Below are 18,313 nucleotides of genomic sequence, written 5' to 3'. Positions count from 1 at the left end.
TGATTAGTTCTAAAGTTATGAGCAAATTTGTATTTCGTTTGAATGGGAGCCCCCCCCTCCTAAAAAGGTAAGAAGTCCTAATTCATAATGGGAAAAATGGTTGCCTCCAAAAACACCCACATGCCAAATATGGTTCCATTTGCTTGATTAGTTCTCGAATTATGAGGAAATTTGTATTTCATTTGTGTAGAAGCCCCCCCTTTTGAAGTGTGGAAGGATCCTAATTCACCGTAGAAAATATTTTTGCCTCCAAAAACCTCCACATGCCGAATTTGGTTCTATTTGCTTGATTAGTTCTCGAGTTATGGGGAAATTTGTATTTCATTTGTATTGGAGCCCCCCTCCTAAAGTGGGGAGGGGTCCTAATTCACCATAGAAAATTTTCTTGCTCTCGAAAACCTTCACATGCCAAATTTGGTTGCATTTGCTTGATTAGTTCTCGAGTTATGAGGAAATTTGTATGGAAGCCCCCCCTCTTAAAGGGGAGAGGAGTTATAATTCCTCTTATAAAGAGGGGAGGGGTCTCAATTCACCATAGAATAAATTCTTGTCACCAAAAAAAAACACCCACATGCCAAATGTTGTTCTATTTGCTTGATTAGTTCTCGAGTTAGGAAGAAATTTGTATTTCATTTGTACAGGAGCCCCCCCTCTTAGAGTGGGGAGGGGTCCTAATTCACCGTAGAAAATTTTCCTGCCCTCGAAAACCTTCACATGCCAAATTTGGTTCCATTTGCTCGATTAGTTCTCGAGTTATGAGGAAATTTGTATGGAAGCCCCCCCTCTTAAAGGGGAGAGGAGTTACAATTCCCCTTATAAAGAGGGAGGGGTCTCAATTTACCATAGAATAAATTCTTGTCACCGAAAACACCCACATGCCAAATTTGGTTCTATTTGCTTGATTAGTTCTCGAGTTATGAGGAAATTTGTATTTCATTTGTATTGGAGCCCCCCTCCTAAAGTGGGGAGGGGTCCTAATTCACCATAGAAAATTTTCTTGCTCTCGAAAACCTTCACATGCCAAATTTGGTTGCATTTGCTTGATTAGTTCTCGAGTTATGAGGAAATTTGTATGGAAGCCCCCCCTCTTAAAGGGGAGAGGAGTTATAATTCCTCTTATAAAGAGGGGAGGGGTCTCAATTCACCATAGAATAAATTCTTGTCACCAAAAAAAAACACCCACATGCCAAATGTTGTTCTATTTGCTTGATTAGTTCTCGAGTTAGGAAGAAATTTGTATTTCATTTGTACAGGAGCCCCCCCTCTTAGAGTGGGGAGGGGTCCTAATTCACCGTAGAAAATTTTCCTGCCCTCGAAAACCTTCACATGCCAAATTTGGTTCCATTTGCTCGATTAGTTCTCGAGTTATGAGGAAATTTGTATGGAAGCCCCCCCTCTTAAAGGGGAGAGGAGTTACAATTCCCCTTATAAAGAGGGAGGGGTCTCAATTTACCATAGAATAAATTCTTGTCACCGAAAACACCCACATGCCAAATTTGGTTCTATTTGCTTGATTAGTTCTCGAGTTATGAGGAAATTTGTATTTCATTTGTATAGGAGCCCCCCTCCTAAAGTGGGGAGAGGTTCTTATTCATCATAGAAAAAATTCTTGCCTCCAAAAACACCTACATGCCAAATTTGGTTCCATTTGCTGGATTAGCTCTCGAGTTATAAGGAAATTTGTATTTCGTTTGTATAGGAGCCCCCCCCACTTAAATTCATCAATTCATCATAGAAAAAAATTTTGTCTCCAAAAACACACACATGCCAAATTTGGTTCCATTTGCTTGATTAGTTCTCGAGTTATGAGGAAATTGGTATGGAAACCCCCCCTCTTAAAGGGGAGAGGAGTTATAATTCCCCTTATAAAGAGGGGAGGGGTCTCAAATTACCCTAGAATAAATTCTTGTCACCGAAAACACCCACATGCCAAATTTGGTTCTATTTGCTTGATTAGTTCTCGAGTTATGCAGAAATTTGTGTTTCATTTGTATGGGAGCCCCCCCTCTTAGTGAGGGGAGGGGTCTCTAACCATCACTAAAACCTTTCCTGGCCCCAAAAACCTCTACATGCAAATTTTCACGCCGATTGGTTCAGTAGTTTTTGATTCTATAAGGAACACAGGACAGACAGACAGACAGACAGACAGACAGACAGACAGACAGACAGACAGACAGACAGACAGACAGACAGACAGACAGACAGAAATCCTTCTTTATAGGTATAGATTGTGGATACCAATTTTAGTGTGCTCCAAGGAAATGTATTAAGGTCAATAATGTTTATTATGTTGATAAATAACAAACAACATGCGAAAGATGTTGTGCCCTCAAACTTGTTGTTCTTTTTGCCATAACACTGGAATAGGTTGTAGGTAACAACCGAAATTCGCGTCTGACTGAAGTCGCTTTTAGCGCGGCTTGTTTTTCACGTGAATTTCGGAATTTACGTGATTTATTTTTACGTGTTTTTTGTTAATTTTATTGCAGTGGAATTAAATGCAAATGGTTTTCATTTACAATTATTCAATATTCTTCTAAAGGCTCAAAAATAACTTTCTGATTAAAGGAATGTAATACAGTAATGTTCCGATTTTGTCAGCTCCCGATTTTGTCTACCCCAGATTTTATCAGCTTTTTATCCCGATTTTGTCAGCCTACAAATTTTGTTTAACTTTTGTGCTTTTAAACATAATTTGTAAAACTTTTTAACCTGCTTGAAACTATTTTGATTCTCTGAAGAGAGTTTTTGATTAAAATGATGCCTTCTTGCGAGTAAGTCGGCGTCAAAATTAGGGTAATTTTCTGGTAAAAGTTCTATAGTTCCTAAACAAGCGAAGATAGAGGTATACTATATTCAGCATTGCTGTGTATTTTTACTATTTATATAACTTTGTGGAACAGAAAAAAGTCATACAACAACTACAAAAACAGCAAAAATAGAAAAACTGATTTTAACGATTTTTTATGTATAAGAAATAGGATTTTTCTATATTTGCTGAAGAGATAGAAGGTTACTGTCTTCAGCAAAATTTCTTGTAATAATGTGCTGTAAAACTTTGCATAGCACATCAATGTGTTATAATGAAACTGAAGAAAAATAAATTTTTTGTTGCACTTTTAGGAGAATTAATCAAAATTTAAATTCCGCTAGATGATAAACGTAAAACCAAGTTTTCCCGCTCAAAGCTAATGCGCACCAAAAAAAGGTTCTGTACCAGTGTGCTATGTCCGGTTCATTGAGCCAATTAAGGCCAATTTAAATTTCAGTTGACCAATTGAGGGTTAAAATTTAAGTTTTAGTAGAAGTTTTCGATATTGCAAGGTCTTGAGGTATATTAAGTCCTGGATTTTGAAAAAAAATACGAAAAAAAAATTTCCCGGCTTTGTCAGTTTTCTCATTTTATCAGCCCAAAGCTCAACATGGGGCTGCCAAAATCGGAACATTACTGTATACCAACACTTGAGGAGTTTTAGAGGCTATGTGACGCGGTTTCAACCGACTCATGTATGCATCGTTCCGGGTGCTTTGGGGCCATTCATATACCACGTGGACAGTTTAGACGGCGGTGGGGGGTTTGAAAATGTCCCCGCTTGTCCACGGAAGGGGTTAGGGGTTGCGGAAAATGTCCACGTGAACGAGCACAGAAGAACGAGATAGCAAGAAAAAACGGTGTGTTTGCGGGAGAGTTAAAAAGAGAGGGACGTGAGAGAAAGCGAGGGAGAGATGGAGATAATGAGTGAATGGGATGGAGAGGGCTAGAGAGAGGGCAAAAAAGAAAAAGAATCAAAGTGATAGGATGAGAGAAAAGGGCGGAAGAGAAAGAGGGGGAGAGGGAGAGATAGATAGATAGAAAGATAGATAGATAGATAGATAGATAGAAAGATAGATAGAAAGATAGATAGATAGATAGAGACAGAGACAGAGACAGAGACAGAGACAGAGACAGAGACAGAGACAGAGACAGAGACAGAGACAGAGACAGATACAGAGACAGAGACAGAGACAGAGACAGAGACAGAGACAGAGACAGAGACAGAGACAGAGACAGAGACAGAGACAGAGACAGAGACAGAGACAGAGACAGAGACAGAGACAGAGAGATCCACTGTCTTCGATTTTAAAATTGGATCAGAAAACAATTTTTGATTACTACAAGTGATCTCCAATCGAAGTGTTTTTTGTTTATTGACTTTCTAAATCTAATTCTTCAAAAAAAACTTCCTCCTTCCTACTTACTCGCTTCACAAAAAATTTACCCTTCAATAAACGCAATATACCTACTATTCAACTAGAATTAATTGCTGTTATAAATATAGTGAAATTTACAGCATGTATCATATAAATAATATTCTGTACAGAAATCTGAATAAAAACCGAACACTACAAGCTTAGTTTTTTTTACACGGTGTTCGTGAAAAACCCGGTACCTCATTTTCAAGCCCTTTCTTATCGTTATAGCAAGCATTTAAGTTAAAAACATGCAAAAGCCTTCTATTCATACACCCTCGAAAATCAGAACGAATCTGTGTCGGTTTGGCATCGCATAAGTTTTCCCGTCAACCCTCGGTGGAAGTGTTTTCCCACGTCTTATATTTCGTAATCAGGATATATACCAGCAGTAGCGAATGGCAAAAATTCATGCACCACAATTCCGACACCAAAGCAGAGAAAACAAATAATTTACTTTCCGAAAGCTAACATCGTTATTTCGCACGCTTATCTACGTCAACATGCCCGTTGCTCGCTGCAAATCTCGCTTTTCCGAACACACATATTTGTGGAGTCTGGTTGGTTGGCCTCTCCTCTGCGTGTGCGTGGGAGAAACGTGCCACGAACCACCACCGACTGCGGTATACTAATATTTTGATCCGACTCAGCTCTGACTCACCTTCTGAGAAATCTATCCTCGCTATGGATGAATAGCAAACCCCACAAATGTTGCGTAACTCTGTACCTTCACCTGTTTTAATCGTGATCATACAATAGTTTATGGGATTATCCCCAATTACTAGCCGTGTACGCTCCGTCCCGGAAACAAACGCAGGAGTTTAGTCAACCATAAATCCTCTGGTAGGTACCTAATTGCGGCTTCAAAGCCAAACGAATGAAGTAATTCATCGCCAGGCTGCCGTCGGTCGTCGAGTGCCGGGCGTCTCCATCGTTCGGAAAGCCTCAAGTGCCACATTGCCACATTGCCAGCTAAATGGAAAATTAGTTTTGAAAACTCACATTCATCAACCGTATCCTGTCTGTCCAATTCGCCTTCCACTTTCAGCCGGTAAATATCTGGAGGTCGTGAAAAACACATATTTCTTCCAGAACACTATTATGCACCGAGTGGTAACTAAACGAGGAAACGGACCCAAACCGGAAGCAGCAGTTAGGAGCTCTTCTGCCATTGTTGCAAGTAAACTAGCGAGTAAACTGTGTTGTTTTGCACTCACTTGCACTGCCAGTTTGTATGGCATAGCCCAGGGGGAGAGAAACATCTGTGGGGATGTGTCTGTGTCAACTGCAGAGCGGTGGTAAAGGCTCCCGACAGCCGTTGCCAAGAAAAGCAACGTTTTGATTCGCTTACTTTCTGTGATTATGCGGTAGCTGCAACACTATTGGAGCTGATGTGCAGTCAAATACAACGGTTACAATCCCTCGTTCCTTCTGGTTTGCTGTTTTACCCGTTACCGTTATGCTCAATCAATTTGTGGGCTTGATGAACATATCACAACAAATGACTGCTGGCTGGGCTGTCACTTTGACACGCAGCGTGACGTCAGTCCTGGATGTTTAAAAACGTTGGTACGCAACGAACAATAGCGGAAAGTTCGACGAAATATTTTCAAATCAACATATTAGTTCTATAAAAGATTAAACACAAAATAGTTTTGATCAACATGAATACACTAAAACCTGGCTGCTGGGAAGATAAATATAGTGAAATCTACATTCGACTTAATGGTAAAGTCATGTTCATTTCCCCTTAGATCATCTATTTTTAAAATTTTCTGACATCTCTGCATAGACCAAATGAAAAAGCTTTCTACATTGCATTTAATCAGTCATGGCTCCGTCTACGAGCTCTGAAAATAAGAAGCGACAACGAGCTGGTCTAATATCTTCGCCTTTTGCAAATAAGCTGAAGGTGGGCGATTATAAATAATCCGGTTTCATTTCACTCACCCAATATCGTCTCGGAATATTAATGAGGTGGGCCAGAAATGTATACTTTCAGCTTTGAAGACTTATTGCCACATTTAATCATGTCCGATTTGATTATACGAGCACACGCCGGTTACTTTTTGCGAGTCTACCAAGGGGGATTTATTTTTTGCTAATATTTCGGCATAAAAACCAGTATTGAAACATTTCACACCTTCGCCAATCTATCAGAAAAAGTAAGGTTATTAGCAAAAAAGTAATCTGTACCTATTGATATAAATGTATGCTGTGCCGACGCCAGAAAGTTTTAATTATCAGCGAAGCATAGTAGATAAAGTGTGAATTCCCTAAAAAAACATTACTCAAACATATTAGTTTTCACTCATTCCAAGGTTACGACCAGAGCAGAGCCCAGACATTAAACATAACTTTAAAATTGTTTTAAATCGCCAGCAAACGTTTATCACCCTCGTCTCGTCAGGCACACGGCGACGGCGGATTCCTTCGCCAGCCCTGCAACTGCCCTTCGTTTAACGACCCACATAGATGTAGCACTTTATGGCTTAATTTTCCTACACCGGCTCGGGTCCTCTCAATCCTCATTCTCGTGCACGAATGCAAAGACCTCGCCAACGCCCTGGATACGCAAAGGTTTACACTACTAATAATAATTTTTATCCCACCCGGAGCCGGAGCCCTTGCCTGAGCTCGTCCGTCCGACCGTTCGTCCGTCACCCCTGGTCGCCTGTGAACAAGTAATTTTATCGTAAACCAACACTGAAACGTGCCAGGAAACCCGTCTCATGCCGAGGGGTGGCGAGAAGGTGGGCGACGATGTCGAAACTACATCTCGCTTCCTTCTCGTGTACGAAACATCACGTCGCTACAACCGAAACAGCAACCCCCGGAAAAACGATCGAAGCGGCACGAGTTAAATTGAAGCTTAATAGGTTTCAAATGGAATTATGGTTTATTTATATATTCCCCGTTCCCGCAGTCACCGGCCTACGACCGACCAGACCACCATAATTTGGCTTCCGGGAGTCCTCCTTGCCAACAAGTTGGCGCGATGATGTGGTGGTGCATTTTTTGGGTTGGTACACTGCGAATGATGACGAGTTTTTGACGAGCTTTGCAGGCTGCCGTTTACGTCATTAACTGGTACTCATCAGGGCGGAAAAAATGTGCACCAGCTTTTAAAGCAACTTTTCCCATTAACCCACTAAAGAAGCTGTATTTTTACTTTATAAAATTGCCGATTTGAATGATTTATAGTAAACCGTATAAAAGGGCTTGGATCTATCATCATGAGTAATTAAATAATATATTTAAGAGTCATCATATTCCGTTCGCTAGAACGGCTGATATTTTTTTTATTTATTTCTGTATTTTTGACTACGGTAATTGTGAAAAATCTAGTAATAAAAGTAGGTCAATAAGCTAAGATTAATGCAATCGAGAGCAGCTTTTAGGTCACTGATGGTACATACCGTTTCAACTGTGAGACGCTAATAGAATGTAGACATCAGTATCTGAAAAAAGACACGGCTGTGTCTTAGAAAGTGCTGGTTTGTGTTACCGATTAGGCGATTACTAATTAATTAGAACCTTTCACGTATTCCAAACAATAATTTTTGTAGATCAAACAGCCAACAATAGACGGGAAAACGTGGCAAATGAAAAGAGTATTAATTGCCTTAGTCATAATAGACTTCCGAAAGAACTGCTTTTTCTAGTTTGGAATGTTTCAAGACTTTTTCGCATTTGTTTGAATGGAAAAAATAAGACATCTAGGCACAATTATTTACTAAGTTATAATTTGCGCTAGTTTTGTCATCATTTATGCAGTAGCCTCTTCAAGTTTATTAAATTGCATAGTTTGATGTTCAGTTGAAGTAAGTTGGAAATCGCTGGAGCAAGTTCTGGAATACTTCCCAACTAGCATATATTGGCCGTAGTGATGGATATGCAACCTAGGCTACTGTAAAGTAGAATTTCACATCTGTGAACCAAAATAGCGCAACTTATGTAACTAAACATGGTCACATTATCGATTACCCATTACCGATATGTAACGTGTATGATAGGTGCACGGCGTTAGGTGTACGGATAATAGGCATACGGCCGTATAATGGATGATTAGCATAATGGACGCTAGGCATAATAGACAATAGGCATAATAGACGTTACGCATAGTATACAAAACTTCACTTTCCTATTAATATGCACTTGAGCACCGTCCACACCGTCACAATACAATGAGAACAGGGGCCGTCTATTTAGCATAATACTATTCGGCATAATATTGTTTGCCATAACGACATCCCAAGCAACAATGTGAGTTTTATTGTACTCTTATGCTGGTCTTCAAGACCAATTTTGGTCTTAAATGCCATCATAAAAGTGCAATAAAACCCAAATTGTTACTTGGGATGACATAGGGCGAAGTCCCCCAATACCGGACACCTAAGGATTTTGACATATATAAAATCAACACTTACCATTACTTCAGTTTTTATTAACTGGAAGAGTAATTTGGAAGACTATTTTCCAATAAAAATAGGTTACACGTACTTGCATCACTAATAAACCATTTTAGAAGCCAAATGAGAAATCGATATAAATCATTATTTAAAAATTGTGTCTCCCAGTATCGGACACTTGAGAGACATCTTAAAATAATCCAATTCAGGGCATATAGTTCTGAAAAATACATGTCAAAATGTTTAAAATCTCTTATTGCTTGCATACTTGTTGATGTTTGAAAAATTGCTTTGCATAAAATCAATAGTTTTTTACGCCCTACATCGAAGCCCTTCTGTTTTCTTCGAAAAATTGATTATACTGGTTTCCTTGATTTTTTTTTGTATTCAAAAAAGTCGGTTCGGTATAAGTGATGTTCTTTCTTCTCAATTTCTTTTTTAAGACTTCTTTTAAGAATTTGACTGAACCAAGCAAACCATTTGGCTGTCCGGTATTGAAGGACGGCTCGGTGTCTGGTACTGGGTGACGGGAATTATTGAGTACAATTTATATTTTTTATCGAATTGAATATCTTTGTGGAAATATGAATCACGGAGCTTGGAAAATATTCAATGAAAGATATTTTTCACATGAAAAATGAAATTTTATAATTTTATGTAATGCTGTTCCGAAAATTAGCCGAAGCATAACAATTCGATCGGCGGTAGATAAAAACAAACAAATCTCTGTTTTCATGAATGACTCTAACCTATACATGCTGATTTTTTGTCCTTTTTATTGATTTTAGCACATTGGAGGCTAAGGTGCACCATTTGAACTATGAAAATCAGAGGTGTCCGGTTTTGGGAGCTGTCCGGCGCTGGGGGACTTCCCCCTAATCATAAAGGATCATTTGGTATAATTCCTTAAACATATTTTATAACGATTGTATAACATTTCGCCGAATACCATTTCGCGGAAAACCAATTCGCGGATGACCATAACGCGGAATACACTGTTTCGCGGAAAACCATTTCGCGGAAAACATTTTCGCGGAAAGTACCATTTCGCGGAAAACATTTTTGCGGAAAGTACTATTTCGCGGAAAAATTTTTCGCCGAAAGTACTATTTGGCGGAGAACCACCGTTCATTCAGTTTGGAAGCCGCAAAAAGCGGCTTCGCCGCTTTGTATTCAACAAAAGTTAAATCGATGCGAGGACTAGGGAAAACTAACTAGAGGTCAGTAGACCTAGGAAAACGAATAGACCTAAACAGATGTGACCTCTGCAGGGGGGCTGCCCCCCCGCAGTGGCCGGCGCTTCCGACGGCGGGTCACCGGCGAACACTCGCCGTTGCCTGCGGCCGGCTCGCCCTGAATCATCTAGGAAACGTTTGCTACTAACATGGTTTTCCGCGAAACAATATTTTCCGCCAAATGGTTTTCCGCGAAATGGTTCTTTCTGCCAAACGGTTTTCCGCGGAATAGTCCTTTCCGCGAAAGGGGTTTCGGCGTTTTGGTACATTCCGCGAAATAGTACTTTCCGCGAAAATGTTTTCCGCGAAAGGGTATTCCGCGAAACGGTACTCCGCGATATGGTCTTCGGCGAAATGTTATACAACCTTTATAACGATTCATAGATGATTCGGAGTGAGGCAGTTACAGGCCACGAGTGCTGCCGGCGATTCGTCGTCGGGTGTGCCGGCTTCTGCCGAGAGAGAGGGCAGCTTCCCTGCAGAAATCACGTCTGTCTAGGTCACTTTGCGTAAAAAGGGAAAGATAATTGCATTAGCAACAGCAAACGCAGCAGGCCGGACTCCATTTGTGATTAAAGTTATACAGGGTAGTGCAAACTATCATGGGGCAGATTTGATATTAAGCTTGGGCTGGCAAAAGCTCATGGCCAATTCGTATTAAAGTTGAGTTTGCGAGAGGGTCATGGCCAAGGTTGAGCCGACAAAAGGTCATGGCCAACAGCTATGAAGATTGAGTCGAGATGAGTCCAAGATCAAGGTATTGTAAATATCAAAACGTTGGATAGGAGAAATATCATGGCCATTGACTTCAGGAAGATAAGGTTTATAGACGTACAATATCAATGATATGGTAGATATTGGGATGATTATGCGTGTTCTGACAAAGATTTTAGGACAAATATTATTTCCTATTTTAGGGCGTTTTATTCTATTCTTTTCTATTTTAGTGCGTAATCAGACCATTCGATGCCAAGTGACTTAAGGATGGGGTTATTCTCAGGCCCCCGGCTTCATTACCCTCCCTTCATGCTGAATTCTATATAATCCCCTAAAAGAACACTTGTCAGTGTAAAAACTTTCCTCCTCTGTTGGATACTCTTACCATTGCGTCCAGTATTTTGAACTATTGTGGTATGCCCCGTTTTATTATTTTACTATACGCTTCAAGCTTACCTATCACTTATTGAGGAAGTGACAGGCTGATAGCTGGAGCGAGATATGTGCCAATCAGGGATGACTAGGTTTATGAACCTAGTACCCTGATCGGCGACGCCAACCAGATCTCCCCTTTTTGAGATACTGCAGTCTGCGTACTATTTGTGCTCTACGATTGCAGAGCAAGTGTTCCGAGGTTAAATATCATTTTGAACGAAACTGAGATTCCGAAGATGATATTCGGACAATGTCCTGTCGCAAGACCGGTAAGCTTGCTGAGATCTCTCTTATTAAGACTCAGCACCTTTGGAGTAACTTAGGGATGGATATTCGACGTTATATATTTTTTAGTTTGTTTGAGCGATTGTGCAGCCATCCTACTGGCCATAACTGTTCGGCTCTCCTTTTGTTTCAGCCTACACTCCAGCATACAGTCAGAGATCAGGCAGAGTGAATCTCGACCCGTGAGTAGAGAGTTGGAGCCACATCTTCGTTTGTCGACACACAACGAGTCGGCTTGTTGAGGATAGACGAGGATCAGGACTGAACCTCTGCTAGCGCATCGTTCAAGTCCTGCTCTTCCCCTACTCTCCTCTCCACCTCATTCGTTTCTTTGTTTTTCGGCAGAGAGAGCATGCACGGTAAGAAATCGTCCACTGCATCAGTGACCGGCTTGATGCAGCAAAGACAAATTACTGTGGAGGGCCCCCTGGTACTCCACAGGCTCCGTTGCGGCGAGAGAATTTATAGAACTCCCTCCACCATTCATCCCTCGGCACGGGTCGCATCACACCTTGGATTAGGGGTTTATCCATTCAAGTTTTTACATAATAGCCATGGATAACAGCTATTACAACCATAGGGGCTTTGGACCCTCTGCTTTGGTTCTTGGGAGTCAAGAAAAACCGTCCTGCAGGCGGAGAGTTTACACTTCAGCCTTCGCATGAGTGCCCCCTTCTCTGTCCGCATACGACCCTAGTTTCCACCGGTTGTCCGATTTCCACTAAAAAACGAATCCCGGATGGTACCACGGGGAGGTAGAGATAGGAGTTGCTGAATAAGAGGCTGTGGAACCTCATGGTGGTTCTGGAGCGCAGTATTCAACCATTTACCATCCCGAAAAAGTTACTCTTATAGTTAAATGTACTGGTCAGCCTCGCCAGGAATGGCTGTAATTGAAGACAGTACTGGCATTGAGGAGCAAGGTGAGTAAAGTAGAGCTAGTGTTGAAGGAAGGGTAAACCGCACTACACACAAGCACGCATAAAATTTATTAAGCATATCGCTCATTCAATAGCGATTATAGCAATAAAATACGGTGTATGTTATATAGCAAATACCCGGGCGATATCACGAAAGATGAACGATGCTGATCGCAGTGATGGGTCCATACAAGGAAAAAGGGCGTCTTATTACAAAATGGAGAACGATTTCTCAACAGGTTTTGAATGAGAGTTAAAGAATTTCGATGTAGCAAAGAAGAATAATTTGACGACTGCACATAAAATGTAAATAACCTATAATGGATCTGAAATAATATCATATATTGAATTGTTTATTTTACGGTTGGGGAGGATGTGGTATCTTGGTATCTTTACCGTATGAGAGGATTCGCCTGGAATGTATAATGTGTGTTGTTTACACATTACTTGGGTAGTTGCCGGTAGTGTGTAACGGGCACAGGTTGAAAATGTCGGAGTTGGTTGATAGCTTCCCGCGTAAATAAAGTCAGTGATCATTCGTGCAGAAGGCGAATTGCAGGGTTTCACATATACTACTTCTTCAAACTGAGTCGGTTGGATGTCTTGCAAGTTAATGACAGATTGGCGGTGCAAAACATGCCTAACGTTCATTATGCCTAACGTCCATTATGACTAATGTATTTATGCCTAACGTCCATTACCAAGTAATAATTCTAAAGTCACTTGGTTTGACTTGAATTTTATATGCGCTTTATTGCGGTATTAATCATTACCTCTGGTTTGTAGCTTCCATTCATGGTTCGGGTTACGATTTATAATCGTTGTGCGTCATTTTGACTCTCTATGAGTCCTTTAAGGGGGCATAGTACTTTTTCAATTCTGAAAAATCGAAATTTTTTTTATTGTTTATATCAAAAGATTAACATTTTTAGCATATATGTTTGAAGCCGTTTGGATAAATTCCAAAAATTGACAAAGTTACAGCTATTTGTACTGCGCATGTCTGGAGCGATCACACAGCGAATAAAAACTTCAACGCCGTTTTTCTCGAAACCAGGTTTTGAAAGTCGGTAGGGGAATTGTGTATAACGTGCCCCCCCCTGGCCAATGTGCCACTCCTTCGTTTTTCCCTAAACAAGCAAAATTAAAATGCAAAACCACCCAGAAACCATAGTATTTGATGGAACTAGCCTACTATGCAAGTATGACAGTTGTCACATGCTGTAAAAACAAAACAAAAATAAATTTGTTTTTGAGCAGCTTCCGATGTAACTTTTGGCGTCATTTCCATAAGCTATTTTCTTGTCAAAATCTGTAAATAAGCGGTTGTTGCGATTCGATTGCGTGAAATGAACTTCAAAAAGACATCCCTGCCAAAAATGACGGTTTGAAACGCTTTATTTGCTTTAGCATTTAATATTTTTTCCAATAAGTAAAAGCAGGCCAAAATGCCCCACTTGCGGTGGTGCAATTTGCCCCCCTTGCAAATGTGGCTATAAACATATGTAAACAGATCTAAGTTGAAGTCAATTACCATTATTTAATTCAATTAGTATTTTAGAGTAACCGTGGTGGGAATAATTTATTACCAACGTCCAAATTCCAGGTAATACAACTACGCGGTGCGAAATGCCACAGCTGCGGTATAATGTGCCCCACACAGAAAAGAAAAAGTGCACCAGAAGGCCGAAACTAGGTACATTTTATATAAAAATACGATATTTTGAAAACAAAGGAAATAGTTTTACTTTCTACAAAGTAGAGTTGGTCTGTCACTGGTAGAAATACTCAAATTACCGCATTGGGCATATTATACCGCAGGTGGGGCATTTTACCCCGCGCAGACGAGAAACACAACATTTAGGTGCTTTTCTTAAATAATTCCTAGCATATTTATTCCACAATACTAAATGAAATAAACAATTGCAATTGGTTGTCAGCTTAAATACCAACATATACTCGTAGTTGTCACGTTAGTTTGGGGAAGCATAACAGAGATATATCCATTTATTCTTAGGGGGGCACATTATACACAATTCCCCTACCATAAATATCTCAAGAACGGCTCAAGCAATTCTCATGATTCTTTTTTTGTTCCAAGCCAATCAAATTATCTAGTGTTTGATCTATCCTTTTTTTGATATTGTAATTTTTGTATTTTTTATAATGGTTTAAAGTCAATTTTTTCGACTAAAACCCTTACTTTTATGTTTGAATATCCGCCATTTTGTTATGCGTTCGAATTTCAAAAAAAGGATGGGTCAAACACGAGATAATTTATAATACTTTCATATCGTTTTGGAATTTTACATTTCGGATAAGCCCTCGAGCGCCAATCCATGGTACCGCAATTCATGTTTTTTCGAATGAGCATGTTCAAGGAGTCGTAGGGGAGGGGGGAAGAGGTTCCCATATGTAAACAAAATTGTAAATATTAGTACAAAATACAATGTTTATAATGCAAAAAACCCGAATCGATTCGCCTTTCGCATTATCAAGAAAAAAATATTTGAAATAAGGCCAAAAATATGGTGTAAAAAGTACTATGCCCCCTTAAGCCGCACGTCGTTGTAATTTGCGCTTAGCGGGAAGAACGCGTCGAACATATCTGGACGAGGTATGTTTTTTCATCCACACACTCTTAAATGATTCTACCTGTAAATAGGTCGGATTTAGTTAAAGCTAGGTTGAAACTACTCGAAATACCCTTAAAGTGTACAAACTCTGATTTTGAGTAGTTTTTCAACCAAAAAATTGGCAGCAGAAACTTAAAAGTGCGTTATTTACCATAGAGAATAATTCAATTATCGGTAGCAAATAGACAAAATGGGTTGAAAGTTTGAGTTTGTACACTTTAGGGGCATTTTGAGTAGTTTCAATCTAGCTTTAACTAAATCCGACCTATTTACAGGTAGAATCATTTAAGAGTGCAGCGATCAGTTCAGCATTCTCCCTGGGGACTAAGTAATCACTCTTATAGCTACATTTTGCAAACTTCGGTTTTACTGTCGCGTGTCTTTGGTCTTCAATTTTCAGAAGTAATGCATGTTTTACGGCGTCCATATGTGCCATTGACATCTGTTTACTAGGATAGCCGTTTAGGATTATCCCAACCTTTACTGTGCTAACTACATCCCTTTCCTCCTGTCCTGCTATAACCGGCCCTATAGTGACAGTGATTTCATCATCGCTTTCACTATCAGACGGATTAACACGTTTTGAGGTGTTTAGGATTGCGGATGAGCAGGATTGACCAACCGAGCCGTTGTCTCTTAGCAATTGGCTCTCTAGTGATTCCTCAATTGCCAAGATTTCTTCCGTCTCCCAGCCACGTAGCCAGAAGGGGGGGCCCGCGGGCCCAATTTTGATTTTAACTGTTTTATGTGCATATTTTTTCGTTTACAACCACAATACATTAAATGTATTATAATATATTATAGTTATAACCAATAAGATATGCATATAATGTATTAGGAGCCAAGATAGGACTCCTGGCCCCCACCTCTGGCTACGTGGCTGCCGTCTCCATTTTCTCCAAATTCTCCGACTTGGGTCCCTTATTCATTTTATTTCACCTATTAATTTCAGAACAACGTGTCTATAAAGCTGAAAAAAAATACATATTGGTATCCAAACATAATGAAAATGTCAATAAGAGTACACAAAAACGGGGATTATTAACTATTTTCATTATACGATTTAGAAAACTTAAGGATTAGATTTATTTGCAAGAGAAAAGGGCTGAATATGTGTGTTACTATATGTGAATATGTGTGTTGGGAATACCCAAAACCCAGAATACCCAAAATAAAATATACTTTGAATATCATTTCAGTAATTTCCTTTGCGGTGAACTTAGCAGCACAGTTTGTTCCATGTCCACACACTTTTAGATGTCAGAGTTCGTTTACAGCGGTACACACTGCAAATTTTTGGTAGCAGCGGCATGCGCTTTGCTACGACTTTTTGTCTGCCTTCTAATGAATACTACACTATTTACGAAGGCAGAAATATCACTTATTTTTACTTTTATACATTGTTACCTACCTGCACACAAAAATTTTGCTTACAGTAGCGGTAAAAAACCATTAGTACTAGCACTCGGCACTCAAAACTTTGTTTTCGCACAAAAAATAGCAAATTTTCTGAGACCAAAAGAATACTATGTTGCGTACCGTTGACAGTGTTCCCAATTCCTGATTCTTATAGAGGGTATGAAAACCTTCTCAAGAGTGGGCCACTTTATAGGAAGGCAGTTTCATAGCGGTCATCAGAAAGTTCTGGTGGAGCTCATAGTTTTATTAGCGATTTTATGGAATTGGTCATGCAAACCACTAGCGGAACGTAATAAAACTTGGAATTGTTATTTGGGTTATGCTGGACGTCCGAATGCCTAATGGGGTACATTTATAATTACGAATTAGTTGCCACGTAATCATGCTTTCCCGTTTTACGACTTTTTTCTTCCGTTAAATATTTTTCGTTTCCAGTTTTCGTCTTTTTTCAACTATTTTTATCTCCGTTTCTCTTTTTCGTTTTACTTTTTTCTTGTCTCTGTTTCCTCTTTACATATTTCATTTTGTCTCCTTTACCTGTCCTTTTTCTCTTTAGCTCTGCTCTTCTTTTTTCTTTTCTGTTCTGTTTTTCGTTTTTTCTTCCGTTTCACTTGCTTCCAGACCCGTTGTTGCGGCAGAAAGCCGTATTGTAATATTCCCTTGCAGTTAGCTTCTATTGTCCTGCCGAATCTAGTCACAAAAAACTATTGTCCGTTCGACCGAACGGGATACGCAGGAGCTATTGTTCTGAATGGGGAAGAAATCTATTTACTACAAGTGTATAAAAGACGTTCAATAAATAGCAATCAGTATTCAGTGCACTAGCAGCCTCCGCCGCTGGTGGATGGTTGTCTCTAGACATCTTGTTTTATTTTACTGTGTCCTGTGTGAAGAAGCCAGTTCCGTTAGTAACCGGCCTACCCTAACGACGATCCCGAACACCCGTTTTTCTTCTTTTCCTGTCTCGTGTTTTATTACATTCTGATTCGTTTCGTCGTTTTCTTTTTTTCGGTCCCAATTTTCGAATTTTTCCTTTTCAAGCTTCTTTTCTAGCCTGTTTTTCGTTTTCGTCTGTTTCGTTTTGCTTCTTATTATGTCCTGCTTTTCCTTCTTTTCTGTCACGTTATTTATTTGTATCCGTTTCCTTTTCATTTTTCTGACCGATTTTTTTTCTGTTTTTGTTTCTTCATTGTCCTGCTCCTGCATTTTTCATTCTCTTTTCCTCCTTTTTTTTCGATTTTTTTCTTCTTTTTTGACTCGTTTTTTCTCCGTTCATTCTCCATTTGCTTTATCGTGCTTTACAAATACTGAAGATTTCCCAAAATGTGTGCAGTACTAAAATTCCTTCATTACTTAAAATCTCTAAAAGGCTCCAGAATGATCAACTCGGAAAGACCAATCTCAGATGTGAGTGGTTACTACAACGCTAGATCCATAACTCGCGCTTAGATAACATGGACACGTTTTAGTCTAACGAATTGAGACGTACTCTTCAGTATTTGTAAGAATAAACAGCGAGTGACATTGCGACAAAAACAGATTATTAAGCTCTAGGATCAAGGTTATTGGAGTTCATGAAGTGGAGAATTGTATTTAAAAAGTTGCTTCATTTGTGTAAATTAAGAGGACGCAAAAAATACGATTTTAAACGATTTTTAGTGTACCAATTCCGTCAAATACAGTACAGAAAGATGTAATCGCCTGTCAAAGTATGAAATAGTGATAATTTTTTTCAACCAGAAATTGAGGTATTTCTTCGTTTTAACAACATTACCATAGAAGAAAGAAGTTTCCACGAATCGCTTCTTGACCGGAATCAGCCTATTCGGTCGTTTCATCTGGTTTTCAGTTTAATTGGAACTACTTTACATGCAGACCTGCTGACTCATATCTGGCGGTGAGCACCATTCAAAGAGAATTCACTTTTCCGGAGTGTTTCGTAATACGCAGCATTATCCACAAACGATACATCGTATTCTAGCGTATACTTACCCTGGGCACTTCACTCGCTCCAGTAAGTTGGT

The sequence above is a fragment of the Sabethes cyaneus genome, chromosome 2 (assembly GCF_943734655.1).
Source record: "Sabethes cyaneus chromosome 2, idSabCyanKW18_F2, whole genome shotgun sequence".
Lineage (NCBI taxonomy): Eukaryota > Metazoa > Arthropoda > Insecta > Diptera > Culicidae > Sabethes > Sabethes cyaneus.
Note: the sequence above shows the minus strand (reverse complement) of the source record.